This window comes from Lepus europaeus, chromosome 7, assembly GCF_033115175.1.
Source record: "Lepus europaeus isolate LE1 chromosome 7, mLepTim1.pri, whole genome shotgun sequence".
Taxonomy (NCBI): Eukaryota; Metazoa; Chordata; class Mammalia; order Lagomorpha; family Leporidae; genus Lepus; species Lepus europaeus.
The window spans coordinates 112,762,131-112,775,931 of NC_084833.1; the positions used below are offsets into that span (position 1 = coordinate 112,762,131).

At 37.8% G+C, this 13,801-nt stretch overlaps 1 pseudogene; it reads right to left on the minus strand.

Moving 5' to 3' along the window:
• Positions 1-2,172: 2,172 nt before the first annotated feature.
• On the minus strand, positions 2,173-3,137 carry LOC133763963 (olfactory receptor 8G50-like; annotated as a pseudogene).
• Between the last annotated feature and the right edge of the window lie 10,664 nt (positions 3,138-13,801).

Consider the following 13,801-nt stretch of genomic DNA (forward strand, 5'->3'; position numbering starts at 1 on the left):
CAACTGAAACCCACATGCTGCCATCCAGCATGTTATAATGCTTGTCACTCTTGAAGCACTGTATTTCTAAAAAACTCGCAGGAGTTTTTCTCCAGGATAAATTATACTAAAATTTCCACAAAACATGTTTAAATAACAAATATGATGGCATTTGTGATTCTGACTTGATTAAATTTATTGAGAATTGGTTTTTGGGCTTGAGTTAAGCTGCAACAGATGGAAATTGGGGACATCATTCAAAAGCGTAATTATATTTTTGCATGTGGGATGAGAGTGAATTTGAATGTCTGAGGATCAGGGCTGGACAATGGCAAACCCCCCCTAAAATGTGGCTAAGTTGCAATCCCAGAACCAGTGAATTTGTTAGAAAATTTTAAGAGGGAATTTAGGATTTGATTAATTTAAGGATCTATACTATAATACCATACTTAACTCCACAGAAATACAAAAGATTGTTAAAGATTATCATGAATAATAGTGTGCCAATACATTTGATAACCTAAAAGAAATGGAAAACTTTCTCGATATACACACCTTGCCAAGATTAAATCACAAATAAATAGAATTTATAAACAGATTGAACCAAGTAGCGAGATCGAATCAGTAGTAAAAATCTCCTCTTAAGGACGATCACTTGGCACAGTGGCTAAGATGCCCTGTGAGATGTTGGCACCTCATGTGGGAATGCTGGTGCTGGAGTCCTGACTCGACTGTCTCAGAGGTAGCAGATGACAAATCAAGCACTTGGAGGTCTGCCACCCACACAGGACACCCAGGTTGATTTCTAGGCTACTAACCTCGATCTGACTCAACCCCAGCTATTTGGGTCATTTGGGAAATGCATCAGGAGATGAAACACCTCTCTCTGGCTCGGGCTCTCTTTTTCTCTCTCTTTCAAATTAAAAGAAAAATCCTCCTAGAAAAGAAAAATGCAGAAGATGGTTTCACTGCTGCATTTTACCAAACATTTAAAGGATAGCTGATAACAATTTTCAATTAATTCACAAAATGGGAGAGGAGTGAATTCTTCCAAACTCATTCTAAAAGGCCATTATTAGCCCAATACCAAAACCAGATAAGGCCAATATTGTTGAACATATATGCAGAAATCCTCAGCAAATATTAGCAACCTAAAACAGCATTACAATAAAACAATTATTGACCATGATATGGTAGGATTTATAAAATCAACAAAATAAATGTCAACGAATATATGGCTATCTCACAGATAAAAAGAAAACATTTAGTAAAATTCAACATCGCACCACAATTGAAAGCTTTGAATAAATTATGTGGACAAGAAATGCACTTCAGTGTAATAAAGATTATATGTAATAGGCTGACACCTAACAACATACTGAATGGGGAAAAGCTGAAGACTGTCTCTGCAATACCTAGGAAAAGATCTGGTCCACTTTTATGTAATGTAGTTCTGAAAGCTCTATTGTGAGTAACTAGGCAAGAGAAAGAAATTGATGGCCTCTGAATTAGAAAATAGGAAGTCAAATTCTCACTACCTTTGACAAGATCTTGTATAATGTAAATCCCAAAGATTCCACCAAAAATGCCAGAACTAATAAACTCAGCAAAGTTTGCCCTTTCTTTACAGTAGTTATATGATAAAACAAAATAAGCCACAAGGAAATTATGTGACTTAGCAATATTTGTGCATCATTTAAACCATTGATTCATAAACCATCAAGTTTTGACTTGTATGATGATAAGCCAATCCCATATGAAATGCTTTTATACAAACTGTTGCTCTCTTCTACTATGATTTGAGTCCATAAAATAAAATCATTCAAATAAGATTCAGTTTATTTCATCCTTAAAGGGGAATAATAGTAGTCCTTGCCCAGAGGGAATAAGATAAACATCGGATAAAGTGGCCCATTTAAAGTTCTGGGCACAGTGCTTGATATTGCATAAAATCTCAGTAACATACATATGTTGCTACTATCATTAAAAAATAAAACAAGAATTCCTTGAAGCCTCAAGTATGTTTCTAATTCTGTGTATTTCTTCATATATAGTTAGTGAAACATGGATTCAAATGAGGTAGGGTGGACAAAAATTTAGAGATATGTTACATAGGAATCCATCACTGATATTTAAAAAATTTGATAAGTAAACCTAATAAATTGCATAACCAGGAAAACCAAAGATCTGTTTCTAATAAGACAACATGACAGTGATTTTATTCATGGACATGGTTTCCTGACCAAAATTTTCTTCAATGCCAATTTGACATCTTTATTCCTCAAACTGTAGATAAAGGGGTTCAGCATGGGCACAATAATAGTATAAAATACAGAAGATACTTTTCCTTGTTCCATTGAGCTGAAAGATGGTGGTTGTAGGTACATAAATGCTGTAGAACCAAAGAAGACACCAACAGCTGAAATATGGGAGCTGCAAGTGCTGAAGGCTTTAGACCGGCCTTTGGCTGAATGAATGGCAAGGATACTGATGATGATGAAGGTGTAAGAGCTGAGGATGGCCAATGTTGGGACAAGGATATTAAATGCACTGAAGCACAGAACTACTACTTCATTGATGGAAGTACTGGAGCAGGAGAGCTCCAGTAGTGGAAAAAGATCACAGAAGTAATGATTGATTATATCAGCCTTACAGAAAACCACATTTAGCATGCAGACTGTATGAACTGTGGCACCAACCAAGCCTATGGCATATACCCCAACTACTAACCAACTACAGAGCTTATAAGACATGGTAACATTGTAAAGCAATGGGTTACATATGGCAACATAGCGATCATAGGACATTGCAGCCAACATGTGACATTCTGATATGACAAAAACCAGGAAGACATAGAGCTGGATCATGCATTCGGGGTAGGAGATGATGTTCTTCTCTGTCACGAAGTTCACCAACATTTTGGGGGTAATAACAGTGGATTGGCAGAGATCAATGAAGGACAGACTGCTGAGGAAATAGTACATGGGGGTGTGCAGGTGAGAACTGAGCCCAATCAGTGTGATCATGCCCAGGTTCCCCACCACGGTGACCACATAGATTCCCAGGAATAGGAGGAAGAGGGGCAGCTGGAGCTCTGGTTTCTCTGTTAGTCCAGCCAAGATAAAGACCTTGAGTGCGGAATGATTTCCTCCTGCCATTTTCCTCATGGAATTGCTTTACTAAGAGAAGAACATTTGGGATATAAATGTATTGTACCATCGAACAATGAAGTGTGAAATAGAATTCAAGTCTTTACCACCAGATGTACCCAGTTCTTTGCCTTTTCCTCAATTATGTTAGCAGTTAAAACCCTGGGAACCCAGAAATAAGTGATATGTAAATCAGTATCAGATAGCCCTATCACTATTTTTGTTCTATCCTGTAATAATGGATAATAGTGGTGGTGTCCAGTCACTGAACGCTCACAGAGCTCTTCTGATAAAATTTGTTGAGTGTTCTAAGAACTTCCATGCTTTATTTTAATCCTCTCAATTCCTCTGGAGAGCACATGCTAGCATGCTTATTTTAATACCTTATGTTACAAAGCTAAAGATAGAGTGATTGGATATTTACTTATTGTTATGTGTATAATAAGTAACTGATCAAAGATACAGGAAAAGACTTGTCTGTTTCATCTTCCATCTCTTTGTTTTAGCTACTCATGTCTTTCTGATCTTTATCTCTTTGTTGCAAGAAAACAAAGAACAAAATACTTAGGATTAAATTTTAAAAATAAAAGGCATGCATACTGGATACATAAAACATTGCTGAAACAAATTAAAGAAGACCTAAAGAAACAGAAACACAGCCCATGTTCACAAATCAGAAAATGTAGCATTTTTTGATGATGACTAACTATACTTCCCAAGTTGATCTACAAAACCTATCAAAATATCACTCTGTTAATTGCAGATATTGGTATGTCAAAAATAATCTTCCTATAAAAGTATAAGGGACCCAGAATCTCAAGTGAAAGTTGAAAGAGAAAAATAAAGCTAGAGGCTGGTGCTGTGGCATAGCAGATAAACCTCTCCTTGCAGTTCTGGCATTCCAGATGGGCACCAATTAGAGTCCTGGATGCTCCACTTTCAATCCAGCTCCCTGCTAATGTGCCTGAGAAAGCAGCAGAGGCTGGCTCAAGTACTTGAGGCCCTGCACCCTTGTGGGAGACCTAGAAGAAGCTCCTGGCTCCTGATGAAGCTCCAAGCTTAGCTGTTGAAGCCATCTGGGGAGTGAACCAGCAGATAGAAGATTCTCTTTCTCTCTCTCTCTCTCTCTCTCTCTCTCCCTCTCTCTCTAACTCTGCCTTTCAAATAAATAAATAAATAAAAATATTTTTAAAAAGAATAAAGCTAGAGGACTCACTCCCCCCACACCCTGCCCCTTGATACTCACTCAACTGTGTCTTGTTCCATTTTTTCTGCTATGATAGAATATTTGAGGTTGGGTAATTCATGATGCATAGAAATATTATTCTTACGAAAGAGGCTGGAAAGGTAAAGATCAAGATAGTTCTCAAAATACATAAATATATTCAGCATTGTTAGTTATTTAGGAAACACAAATCACTATCACAGTGAAAGAAAACTTCACAAACATTATGATGATGATAGTCAAAAAGACAATAGAAGTGCTGGCAAAGATATGGAGAAATCCAACTCTCATATGTGGTTGCAGGATGGCAAAATGGTATAAACTGTTAGGGAAACCATTTGGTCCCCAAAATATGCAAGGTAGAGTTATTATGTGACTCTGCACTTTCACTGTTGGATACAAAGTCATGAGAATTAGGGAGAAAAAGTGATCCCACAGAAATTTCTGCCTGAAAGGTCAGAGCCGCGTTACTTGTAAGAGAGTAGGAATCACCCAAATGGCTTTAAACTGATGAGTGGACAAAACAAGATATAGTATATATGTATGACTGAACATTACTTCATAATAAAAAAGTTGAATGCTGAGATATTTCACATCGTGAATGAGCCAGTGATGTACTATGTGAAACACACACACACACACACTCACAAAAGGCCATATACTGCCTGATTTCATTTGTATGAAGTGTCCAATATAGGCAAATTGGTTGACACGGAAAGTAGTGTCTTTCCAAAAAATATAATGCTATATTGACTCAAAATTATAACTATTTTCTTATTGTAGTATCTTAAAATACTATGGTACTTTTATCATAATATCTTTCTCATTGTGTTTCCCATAGACAGGAAAAATATAGACCTTAATTGTCATATGCTGTGGGAAAAGGCATCTTCAACTTAAAATGTTTCTCTTATATCAGGAGAAAAAAATCACCAAATGCAAAAACAAATAAGAAACAAACAATAACCTCCCAAGAAACCTGCCCTGCCTCCATCATCTTAGCCTCTTTACCTGAGTAAAATACCAAGAGCAAATAAGAGGACTTTTGTTTGATTTTAACAGTTTTAACAAGGTATGCTTGTCACACAAATAATTGCACATATTTATTGTATATAGTTTCAGGAATTTGAACATATGAAAACATCCATGATATCATCACCAGAATCAAGGTAATAGACAGCCCTGGCACTTCCTGGAGTCCACATGGGTCCTTTTGCTTTGTGTTCTGTGCATGTGTCTGTGTTGTAAGAATATTTAACTTGAGATCCACCCTATTAACAATTTTGAAGTATATAGTGTGTTGATAATTATAGGCACTATGTTGTACAAATCTCTAGAACTTATTCATCTGGCATGGCTGTTGACTATATACCTATTGAACATTAACTCCCCATTCCTCCCACCAACCATCCTTTGACTACCACTATAGTATATTGTTTTTATCAGTTTTACTATTATATGTATCTCATATAAATAAAATCACTATGTATTTGTCCTTTTAGGTCTAGGCTTATTTCACATTCCATAAAGTCCTCCAAGATCATGCACATAGCAAATGATAGGTTCTACTTAAAAAAATTAAAACATCAAATGTGGGATTTAATCTTAAAGATAAATCTTGAGTTATTGTTTTTTGGGACTTAATATTTGGTCTTGTCTTGAAAAGACAACATATCAACAACGTGGTTGATTCTATATAAGAAATTATCATGACATGTATAGATCACATTAACTCAGATAATGTAAATCAATCTTAGTATGATGGTTGTGATTCAAGAATATACTTAGTTGAATATAGACTATACTCAATAATATAGTCCAGTGAACATGGGCTGATCTCAAAAAGAAAAAAAATTAACAGTGCTAACAAAAATTTATTATGAAGCTCTTGCTAGAGAGATGGGTAAGACAGAACCCCACTTTTCAGAATGTTTTGCTCCAGAAGCGAATAGGGGGATGCACTAAAAAGCTTGGTAGATGCTATGATTGCTCAGATCAGCACATAAAACAGTGAGTATGGAACTAGCCCAGAATGGGGATAAAGGAAAGTTTGTAAGATAAAGCAGCCTGGAACAAGGATAAGGTTGATCTATACTACATTCAAAATTGAGAAGCATTGACCTAAAAGCTTCTGATGTTCAAAATGTCTGAATCCAGAGAAAAGCACCTAAAACGTCCATAAATTCAAAGGAATCATTGAAACAAAGAGACTCTGCAAAATGAGAGAAGTGATGATCACACAAGATAAACTGCATTTGGTAAATTGGACTGAAATATGGGGCTATGTTTTATGGCAGTGATTCATAAATTATAACTATTCAGGAAAATTGAAGATGTAGATCAAGGTAATTTACACCTAATATCTGCATGGTTAACAACACAGATTACAATTGGTTTTATTCAGTTACTTCAGAATGCAGAGGTATGGATGATAAGATTTAAACATGCCTGAAAGCAGCGATGATTGAACTATGAAAAAATAATTTTCTGTCATCAGATTATTTCAGTGAAAGATGACTATTAAAACTAGTAACCTATTTCAGGCAGTTTTAGTAAATACCTGTAATGTTGTAATGAAGCTAACGTTCATCTTTATCATAGTTCTTCAAAATCTGAGAGTAAAAGATTCTAGAACAGATGAACTCAGGTACTCACCCTTCCTGTGCTTGGGAACCTTGGTCCTTGTTATGGGTTAACTTTCCATCGAGTACCCTCTAAAAGAAATGGTCCTTGATGATGTTGGTGGTGTCAGTTGAAAATAGACACTCCTGTATTCTTTCTTAATTAGTGAGTCAGGAAACAGCTCTTGATTTCTGAGTTGCTTACATGGATATTATGAATCAAAATCTGTAATTCTTCCTTGTAGATCCCTCATAATACTTCTCAAAGCACTTGCCAAAATGACATTATTTTTATCTAGGGTTTTGATATATAAAGGGTGTTATCAAAAACATGTATGGAAGCTCCCTAAAGATTTCATTTCACCAGGGATGAGCTACTGGATTGTAAAAACAATTAAAATTTGCTTTTTTCATCCTTGGTATGACACTCAAATCAGTTCTCTGAATATAGCATTCTCTTTAAGTGTTAAAATAGCAGCAATAACTAGATGCACGGCTAGATATTGAAACACTGCAGAAATGATTGTTAGAAGGTCTTCATGACAAAAATTTCCCACTTGAAAATAGTTTTTGGAATATTTAAAGCCATAATTTCAATTTTTACTATGCACATGAAACGTGGAGAAATAATTAACTGCATGTAACTATTAAGAATATTCTTTACAGTATTCCTTAAAAGTTTTCAAGTTTCCTTATGGCATAGCTTCTATGAAATGGGGAGGTGCTGACCTAAGTCACATTGGAAATGAGTAGAGATTTTAGGATGAAAGCAAAATGAGCTGTGTAACAGCACTGCATTAAGTTTTCTCCATGGGAATGTAGGTTGACAATTCTGAAATCACTGTAATTGTGTATCAGGATCACTGTAATTGTGTATCAGAAATGAGCACATGCATAACCATGTGGTGGGTAATGCCAACTTCATGACGTTTACAAATAAATAAGGGGGATTCCTAGAGAGAGTCACATCCTGTTGAATGAGCAGGAATCGTCAATAGGAATTGATGTTTGGCTCAACACACACACACACACACACCTGCAATCTATATATAACTATATATTTGTTTGTATGCATGGATTAGTATGAACACATACATTTTCTAGTTTAGTCTGATGAGAGAACTATAAGCATTAACCCCCAAGTAGCAATGAACACACCCAGCCCCGTGGGTGTGCTGGGTGTCTGATACTGTTCTTCACCAGGAGGAACCAGGTAAAGAACACACAAAACGTCCAGGGCACTGTGTAACGCCCGAAAGAGAGGAAGTAGTGAAGTAAAAGGGTCAGAGCAGATCAGGAGAGTTCCAAGATGGCGGAATAGTGACAGGATGATCCGAATCACATGGGCAAAATTAATAATTAAAAAGGGGAGAAGATACATGCCTGAGATAAAGCCATGGGAAATTCTCTGCAGGAAACCTAATGAGAATAGCAGAGAGAGTCCAGGTTCATGCTAAAAGAACAAATAAGAAAAAAAAACACAAAACAGTGGCAGCTCAGACCAGGGAGGTGAGTGCCGGCCACCACGGGCCAGGTGAGAGGGGAATCTGTGGATCCACAAAGCTATGGATAGCAACGGGAGGGAGAGCTTGGTGAACTGATTTTGAAGTTCCACAAAGGAAAAAAAATATTAAGGTACATACAGGGAGGTTGAGCACCTCCCTCTCCCCATCCCCACCTGGACTTGCAGCCAGCCAGGAGAAACCATTTTATTCCTTTGTTTATATTTTTGGACACAAGCAGGGAACTTACACCTTTTTCTGCCCTGCATGTGCCCAGCAGTAGTAGGAGTCACCTCACTTCGCGCCCCCCCACCCACCCAAAAACAAGGGCCACAACAATTCAGAAGAATTTCTTCCCCCACCACTTAAGCTGTCCAGCAAGGGGAAGCCCTGCCTATTGGAAGCTCATACACACCCCTACGAACACTGAGAAGTGAGTTGGGCTCCACTAGGCTGGGCTCTGTGCACCCACTCCCAACACACAGTACTATAGCAGCTCATAACAGAGGGAACCCTGCTCACAGGAAAGTCTCCACAGATTAGAAATGCAATTCAGTAAGCAGTGCAATCTAGTGCTGAACACACCAGATACAAACAACAGGGCATCCTGCAACTCTGAGGAGAAGGGCAGTTCACACCAACGGAAGTGAGCAACTGCATCCAACCAGATAACCAGAGGAGGTCTCCACCTGGGATACTTGCTCCACCCTGCAATACTGAACAGAGCACCCAGGCCACATCAAGCACATACATCTTGGTACTCACTGAAAGTATAGATGTCTCATTAAAGCACAAAGACACAAATCAAAGAGAAAATCAACCAAACAAAAATACATGAATGCCAAAAAACAAAGTAAGAACCCTGCATAAGAGTAAAGAAGACACTATGAGCCTCCCCAAATGAACACTACAACACTTCACTAGTAGAAGGTGAAGATGAAGAGATTGAGGATATAGCAGAAATGGAATTCAGAAAATTCACCATCAGATTACTTAGAAGCAATTAGAAGCAAATTCACAAACTAAATGAAAGTTTTCCCCTGAAATTGAGAGAAGAAGAAGAGAGAGAAGTCAGAATGAACTACTAGAAAAGGAGAACTCAATAAATCAAATAAAACTTCAGTGGAAATCCTTAACAACAGAATAGGTGAGACAGAAGAAAGAATATCAGAACTAGAAGACAAATTCCTGGAAATTTTATAGTCAGACCATAAAAAAAAAATAGAAAACTAAAAAACACTGTTGGAGACCTAGAAGATACTATCAAATGACCCAACATGTGGGCCCTAGGAGTTCCTGAAGGTTTGGAAATAGAGAAAGATTAGAAGGCCTTTTTAATGAAATAAAAACAGAAAACTTCCCCAATCTGGAGAAAGAAAGAGACATTCAAGTACAGGAAGCACAATAGACATGACCAGAAAAGATTTTCACCATGACACATTGTAGTAAAACTCTCTATAGTAAAATATTAAAAAAGACCTAAAATGTGCACAAGAGAAATGTCAGATCACAATCAGAGGAACTGTAATTAGACTAACAGCAGACTTCTTATCAGAAACCCTACAGGCAAGGAGAGAATGGTGAGATATATTCCTAGTCTTAAGAGAAAAAAATCTCAAGCCAGAGTACTGTACCCTGCAAAGCTCTCCTTTATGAATGAAGGTGAAATAACAATCTTCCAGAACAAACAGAAATTGAAAGAATTTGCAACTATCCACCCAGGGGTACAAAAGATGCTCAAGGATGTGCTACACACAGAAACACAGAAACAGGAACATCACTACAAAAGAAAGTGAAGGCAGAAAATTGCCCAGTAAAAGTACAAAGGAAAACCAAAGAAAAAATTAGGACTGTTAACTGAAATATGGCAGGGAGAAACTGTTTCTTAACAATAGTCTTCCTGAATGCAAATGGCCTCAACTTTCCAGTTAAAAGATACAGACTGGCTGAATGGATTAAAAAAGAAAACCATCTATTTGCTACCTGCAAGAAACAGATATCACCAACAAAATTGCATGCGCTGACTGAAAGTGAAAGGATGGAAAAAGATAATCCATGCTAACAGAAACCAAAAATATCAGACAAAATAGAATTTAACACAAAAACTATTAAAAGGAACAAATAAGGGCACTGTGTAATGATTAAGGGATCCATTCAAAAGGAAGATGTGACTATTATAAATGTATATGCACCTAATTACAGGGCATCTGGCTATTTAAAAGAGGTTAAAGGATTTAAAGGGGGACATAGACTCAAATACAATAGTAATGGGGGGCTTCCACCACGTCCAATACCCCACTTTCAGCAATGGACAGATCATAAACAGAAAATCAGCAAGGATACAGCAGAGTTCATCAACACTATAGACAAAATGCATCTGACAGATATCTACAGATATCTGTAATCAAATATGTTCTATTAAACAATTACAATGAGATTTGCATTGAAGGATACAAAAAATTTAAGTGGCCCATGCCTTCATGGAAATCAGCTAGAATACTACACCAAAATTCTTCAGAAAAGAGTCAACAATGAAGAGCCATATGCAAATGAGCAAGAATTTTTGCATTCATAATATGCATCTGAACTTAGGGAACACAATGTGGAGCAGGCTAACATCAACTACAATAGAAAAGGTACTTCTGGTTAAGTGGAGTAGAAAATTGGTAAGTGGAACAAAGGACAGAGAAATGTGTTTTGGGGACAATAATAAAAGAATATAAATGATATTCCTGAAGAATAACAAGAGATGAAACTGGTTGCACTGGGTAAGTTGGGTTTTGATGGAGATGACATTGCATTGTACAATGAAAACCATGTGTAGATAGTTTATATGAAACTTATGTCATTTATTTCCATCTTTTGAGGATTAATTAGTAGAAAAAAATTAATACATGTTTATTGTATAGAGTTTGGTCATCTTGAACATATGTGTACATATGCGTACATACCACAATCAAGATAATAAACTTATCCTTTCCCTCCATCATTGGCCCTTTGCTATTGTGTGTGTGCGCACATGTGAACATGTAACCCTAGATCTACCATTTTAAATTTAATTTTTAAAGATTTATTTGTGCCGGTGCCATGGCTTAACAGGCTAATCCTCCGCCTTGCGGCACCGGCACACCGGGTTCTAGTCCCGGTCCAGGCGCCGGATTCTATCCCGGTTGCCCCTCTTCCAGGCCAGCTCTCTGCTATGGCCCGGGAATGCAGTGGAGGATGGCCCAAGTCCTTGGGCCCTGCACCTGCATGGGAGACCAGGAGAAGCACCTGGCTCCTGGCTTCGGATCAGCGAGATGCGCTGGCTGCAGCGGCCCATTGGAGGGTGAACCAATGGCAAAAGGAAAACCTTCCTCTCTGTCTCTCTCTCTCACTATCCACTCTGCCTGTCAAAAAAAAAAAAGATTTATTTGTCTAATTATTTGAAAGGCAGAATGAGGCAGAGAGACAGACAGACAGAGAGAGAAAGAGAGAGAGAATCTTCCATCTGCTGGCTTACTCTACAAATGGCCACAAGAGCCAGGTCTTAGCCAGGCTGAAGCCAGGAGCCCAGAGCCCTATCCTGATCTCCCACATAAGTGACATGGTCCCATCTTCTGCTGCCTTCTGAAGCCCATTAGGAGGAAACTGGGTCAGAAGTGGAGCCAAGACTGGAACCAACACTCCAATATGGAATGCTAGTACTACAAGTGGTGGCTTAGCTCTCCATGCCACAACACTGCCTCACCCTTTTATGTTGTAAAGGGTGTGACACTGTTATTATCTATGGGCATTCTGTTGTACAACGGATCCTAGAACTTATATAACTCTTAGTTTATACTCATTGAGCAACAGCTCCTCATTTTCCACTTCCCCCTTCTCTGGGAACCACCATTCTATTTTCTGCCCCTTTAAGTTTGGCTTTTTCAGATGTCTCACGTATGTGGGATTCTGTAGTATTTTTCCTTTCGTGACTGCCTCATTTCACTTTGCATAAGCCTCATAGTTCTACCCATGCTGTTTCAAATAGCAGTAGTACTATTTCCCAAGTTGAGTATTATTCTATTAGTATGCAAACAGATCAACAAACATTTCCTATAATGTCCAAATGATGGAAATGTGGGTTGTGTCCCTATCTTGACTATTGAGAATAATGCTGCAATGGACTGAATGAAGGAGTGAGGATTTCTCTTTGAGACTCTGGTCTCAATTCTTTTGGATATGTATCCAAGAGTAGCATTGTTGGATCACACAGTCAATTATTTTCATTACCTCTAAATGCCAAGGTCTTATTATGTATTAAACAATAAGCTAGTTGTGAGAGGCACAATAATGAATTAGAGATGGGCCCTAACATTAATGTGTTCACTCTCCAAGGCAGGGAACAGGCATTTTCTAGCTAAAAGCTCTCCTCATCTCCAGTTCTCTCTCCATTACATCCTCTTGGTGCATCAGTTTCCTTTCCCCTCCCTCCTAAACCCCTTTCTTTACTGCAGGAACTAAGTAGTGAATCTCCAAAAAATGTCTTTATATAATTAATTTGCATTTTATGTTTTCTATATAATAACAGTTGCTGCTGGATATTAGGCACAACTTGATTTTGACACAGGCATATTTCTAGATGGCAGGGCCTGAATCTGCGTGGGGCTAAGCTTGAGTAGATGTCCAGGCACAGCTGCAGTTTGGGGACTCAGGACCTCGTTTTCCTCAGTGATATTTAACACAGTGTGGAGAACACAATACAAAAGCAGCCACTTAGGTGACTTCAGGTATGCCACCATCTTTGTTGCTTCATTTATTTTTTAAAGAAAAGAGTAGAAATATTTTGCCACAAAGGCTTCTTCAACTGTTTTTTTTTAAAATTTGTAAGAAAATTGGGATGCAGAACAAAGGACTGAGTTACACCTGTAAATCATACAGCACATTGGTATCCATGACTGACTATAAATGCCTTTTGGGAAAGCCTGAAAAGGTTATAGTTAAAGATTCAGTTTTATTTCAATCTGGAAATCATGGGATGACTGATGGACTCTTGTTTTTTATTTCTAATGCTTTTTCTCATAGTTTTTAAGTGAGAACTTCCCATCATCATCACTTCCTCCACTTCTGCGCGACATCCAGCCTCAACTCCGTTATTTCCTTGGATTCAAAACAGACACTATCTCGAGACTCACACTCGGCAGCAAGGCCTGTGTTCATGGAGTAAACAGCAAAGCATTGCCTTGGGCTCTCAGGAGACGAGGAACAGAGAGTTGATTACAAAGTTGTGTTGTCTCCCTTGAGTTCTTAGAGGATGCTAAATGAACTCCTCATTAAAGAAAAATAAATGTGAATCTTATTAAT